Below are 5,275 nucleotides of genomic sequence, written 5' to 3'. Positions count from 1 at the left end.
AGATGTCATGCAAGTACTTTTCCATAAGCACGTATGACTATATTCAGAATACATGCCTACATTACATTGATGAACTAGAGCTAGTTCTGTGTCACCCTAGTTTATGACTGTTACATGATGAACCACATCCGGCATAATTCTCCATCACCGACCCATTGCCTACAAGCTTTCCATATATTGTTCTTCGCTTATTTACTTTTCAATTGCTATTGTTATCACTACAAAATACCAAAAAATTACTTTTGCTACCGTTACCTTTTGCTATCCTTACCACTACTATCGTATTACTTTGTTGCAGATATTAAGTTATCCAGGTGTGGTTGAATTGACAACTCAGCTGCTAATACTTGATAATATTCTTTGGCTCCCCTTGTGTCGAATCAATAAATTTGGGTTGAATACTCTACCCTCGAAAATTGTTGTGATCACCTATACTTGTGGGTTATCACAACACATGTATATGTGTTCGACATTTTTTATGATCAACTCTTTCCTTTGTTTGACTAGCACATGAGCTCACATTCTTGCATGTATATATTTGTTGTACAACTTATGCTGGTTTGCTGAGAATAATTATCAGAAGGTTGTTTTAGACTAAAATTAATATATATATATATATGTAGGAATTTTTTATATAAATTCTTGAAGCTCTGTTTCATCCTTCAAGTTCGTGCATAGTTCAAGCATAGCTTATCTGAGCTATGTTTACTAGATTATTGCAGGAAGGACATTATGACGTATAGAGTATTCTGCAACTTAGGTCACCCAGGAGTTGTTGGCGTTAAAAGATGATGCTCGATGGGTTGAGCATTATCAAATCTTTAAAAATCTTGAAAAGGATTAAAATCACTTTGTAGTAAAAGGTCACACATAACTGTAATTTTGAACAGAGGTGCTTAAGCCTTGTACAGTGGTGCTCCATCCGTTCCACGTTTAATGAGTATAAATATATGTGAATGTTCTCTTTTTCAAGCATAACGCCCATCAATTTGATGTAATGTGATACAAACTTGGTGTTTCTGATTATACAAAATCTATGTTTTTAACAAAATTTATTCACCATGTAAAACATAGACAAGTGGTCATAAAACCTGATTTTTGTGCGGCTGATGGTTACAGTATATTGAGTATAGTATCTAATTACTTCGAACATGGTCTGTAATTACAACCCAAGGGGGTGATGCTTTGGTATGTTGGGAACAATATTAAAGAAGTATACACCCAGTTGGGTGTAATTTATTTTAGCAAATGAATAGTAGGATGTCATTTTCATCCAAAGAGGATAGCGATACAAGCAACACTATGAATAGGGCAAGGAGAGGACGGGGCTGGTGGCGCCGTGGGTGAGAGGGGAGGAGGTGGGGAGAGGAGCGGGTGGGCTTCACCATTGTGTGGAGGGGAGGTGCCCGGAAGAGATGGCGGCGGCAACACTGTGACGGGGAGATGAGATGAGGCAACAACTGGTGGCTGCCTAGCTGTGCGGGGACAGTAGAAGGCGGCTGTGCAGTAAGTAAGTGAGGAGAGGAGTGGTTTCTTTTTCCAGAAAGGATCAGCTTCAATGCGGTGACATCAATGTCGCATCACCTAATAAGTCATTTTTAGGAAAAATACCAACCACTGTATCTATAGGTAGCGTACAATTTAAAGTTCACTAAAATCAAAATGTGCTCACATTGTACCATGCAAATGAAGCTTAAGACAACATTTCTCACATTGTACGTAGATATCTTAAACATATCAAGTAGATCTTAGTTTGTAAAAGATAATTAGTTGGATCACTACTCTCTGTGTACTCCCTCCGGTCCTTTTTGCTCTGCGTATTAGATTTGCGTCAAGTCAAACTTTGCAAAGTTTGACCAATATCAAAATCTACAATACCAAATATTTATTTTTGTGAAACTATATTTCATAATGAATCTATTGATTTGACATTGTGAATGTTGATAATTTTTTATATAAGTTTGGTCAAAGTAGAGATATTTTGACTTCAGACAAAGCTTATATGTAAACTAAAAAGGGCCAGCCACAGTACATATAGTTCTATTAGATTTTTTATCAACTCGCATCGCAAGTGAAGTGAATTTCAATTACTTTTTGATTGTTACAGGCTATCATTTCTATGTATGCAATTTGTCATGCATTATGTTTATATATGCAACCGGCCAAAATATATTCAAAGCCCATAGCAACACACGGGCATTCTACTAGTATCGGTAAGCGTCAAGACATGCCTATGAATTATTCACTTGCTGTTGAACCATTTGATGTTTGGGGATTTGATTACATGGGACCTTTTCCTTCCTGTAATGGGTATACACATATTTTGGTTGCTGTTGATTATGTTACTAAATGGGTAGAAGCTATTCCAACCAGTAGTGTTGATCACAACACCTCTATTCAAATGCTTAAGGAAGTTATTTTCCCAAGGTTTGGAGTCCCTAGATATTCAATGACTGATGGTGGTTCACACTTTATTCATGGTGCTTTCCGTAAAATGCTTGCCAAGTATGATGTTAACCATAGAATTGCATCACCTTATCATCATCAGTCTAGTGGTCAAGTTGAACTTAGCAATAGATAAATAAAAATAATTTGCAAAAGACTATCAATAGGTCCAGGAAGGATTGGTCTAAGAAATTAGATGATGCACTTTCGGCTTATAGAATAGCATATAAAAATCCTATGGTGTCACCTTATAAAATGGTTTATGGAAAATCTTGTCATTTGCCTCTTGAGTTAGAACATAAAGCATATTGGGCAATCAAAGAATTCAATTATGGTTTCAAACTTGCCGGTGAAACGAGGTTATTTGATATTAGCTCATTAGATGAATGGAGAATCCAAGCTTATGAAAATGCAAAATTATTCAAAGAAAAAGTTAAAAGATGGCATGATAAAAGAATCCAAAAGTGTGAGTTTAAATTCAGAGAATAGGTTCTTTTGTACATCTCTCGTTTAAGATTCTTTGTAGGAAAATTCCTCTCAAAATGGGAAGGCCCATATGTCATTGAGGAGGTTTATCGGTCTGGAGCCACCAAAATAAATAATTCCGAAGGTACTAACCCGAAGGTTGTCAATGGGCAACGAATAAAACATTATATCTCAGGTACGCACATTAATGTTGAAAGTAATATTATCCAAACTTTGACACCGGAAGAACACATAAAAGAGTCCTTCCGGAACACTCCAGAATCGTGAAAATATGGAGGTACATGATACGGTAAGTAAACGGACTCCGAAAAATCCACAAAAATATTTTTTATCAGTTTTGGAATATTTAGAAAAATTGGAAATAAAGAAATTTCCAGGAAGTGTCCCCTGGTGGGCACAAGACACCCGGGCGAGCCAGGCAAGCCTGGCACGCCCATGTGGGTTGTGGCCACCTGCGACACCTTTCGTACTCCATTTTTCTACCATATGCTTGTCCTCCAAGATAAAAAAATCTATATATACTTCCCGAACCTGTTGATCACCGTATCGCGAAGAAATCCCCTATTTTCTTTTCTTGCTATTTTCGGTCAGATCTGTTGAGCCAAGCATCATGTATTCTTCTTCCTCCAACAACGTGGAAGAGTGTGCTTGATTGATGAAGATCGAGATGAAGAGAGAAGAGCCCGCGGAAGCCATCGGAGGAGATGAGAGCAAGGAGGTTACCGAAGATCAGCCCTCGGTCTTCGAACAAGCACTATGAGCCGAGGAGGAGGAGGAAGATATCCTTCAACCTTACCTTACTCACCTTACTCCTATTGAGATTGAAGCCTTTCGCATCATTGAAATAGTTTGCATACAAAATAAGTATCTCACTCATGAGAATATTATACATCAAGAGCACATCACCCACCTCCGTAGTGTCATCCATCGATTGGAGAATCTCTTGATCCTTAAGGATAGAATCACTTCATCACCACCATCATCATCTTCACCACCAAAGGAGAACTGAGTATCGGGTATGGGCACTCCCCTTGGCTTCCGCCAAGCTTGCGGGAGGTGCCCCAGTATCGTATCATCCCACTATCTTTTTGCTTTTACTTATTTTTGTTCGATCATTTTTCTTTAGATGAATAAAAGTTAGTTCAATCCTTTCTTCCTTGAGAGTTTGCTTAGTGATCTATCCTTGTAATCGTGTGCAAGTTATATAATAAAGTTTAGTTTGAATTTTTTTCTTTACTTTCATGTTGCAAATTAAAGAAAAGAAATAAGAAAGAATAAAAGAAAGGAAAGAAATAATGAAAAGATCATATACTAATCCTATGGTAGGTGATGAGACCACATAAGGAAAAGCGTGAGTAGAATATTTTATTAGAGATTGGAAAACATAGCATTAGTCAATGATGCAACACATGAAAGAATTAATAAGGGAAGAGAAGATTCACATATAAATATACTATCCTAGAAATCTTTTGTGATTGTAAGCCAACATCAAAATATTATATGCCAAAATTGTTGACGTTGGACAAGGAAGACAACTTAATGGTTTATGTTTGTTTATATTCACATAGAAGTCATATTGTCATAGATCCTTCAACATGTGGTGCTTGCCCCTATCTTTGCTAGCCAAAAATTCCGCACTAATTAGAGATACTACTTGTGCATCCAAAAGCCCTTAAACCCAAATCTTATTTTCAAGTGTCCGCCATACCTGCCTAGGGATTGAGCAAGTTCCCTCAAGTAAGTTGTCATCGGTGCAAAAAGGCAATAAAAATTGTTTCTAAATGTGTGAGATCATTTAGTGTAAGAGAAAATTGAGCATTGCACGAACTTGTGATGGTGAAGAATAAAAGCGACACACTGCATAATAAAGGTCGCTATCACAAGGGGCAATGTAATGTGACGTTCTTTTGCACTAAGGGGTTGAGAATACAAACAAATAAGCGCATGGCAACCTCTGCTTCCCTCTGCGAAGGGCCTACCTTTTACTTTCATGTATTTACTTTTATATAAAGAGTCAAAGTTTTCCTTCTATTCCTATTTATTTTTCTCCTTTGGCAAGCATCATGTGGTGAGGAAAGATCTAGGCACATATGTCCAGCTGAATATAGATAGCATGAGTTGTTATTGTTGACATCAACCTTGAGGTGAGTACGTTGGGAGGAGAAACTATAAGCCCCTATCTTCCTATGTTTCCGATTGAAACGTTTTGCTCATGTGTACTCGGTGAGTGTTAGCAATCATAGAAGACTATATGATGGTTGAGTATGTGGACTTGCCTAAAGGCTCCGACACGTGACCCTTCCTAAAAAGATGATGAATTGTAGTTGCAAAGTTGACTAAGAAC

The sequence above is a fragment of the Triticum urartu genome, chromosome 7 (genome assembly GCF_003073215.2).
Source record: "Triticum urartu cultivar G1812 chromosome 7, Tu2.1, whole genome shotgun sequence".
Classification (NCBI taxonomy): domain Eukaryota; kingdom Viridiplantae; phylum Streptophyta; class Magnoliopsida; order Poales; family Poaceae; genus Triticum; species Triticum urartu.
The sequence above is the reverse complement of the archived record's forward strand: the minus strand, read 5'-3'. Positions refer to the sequence as shown.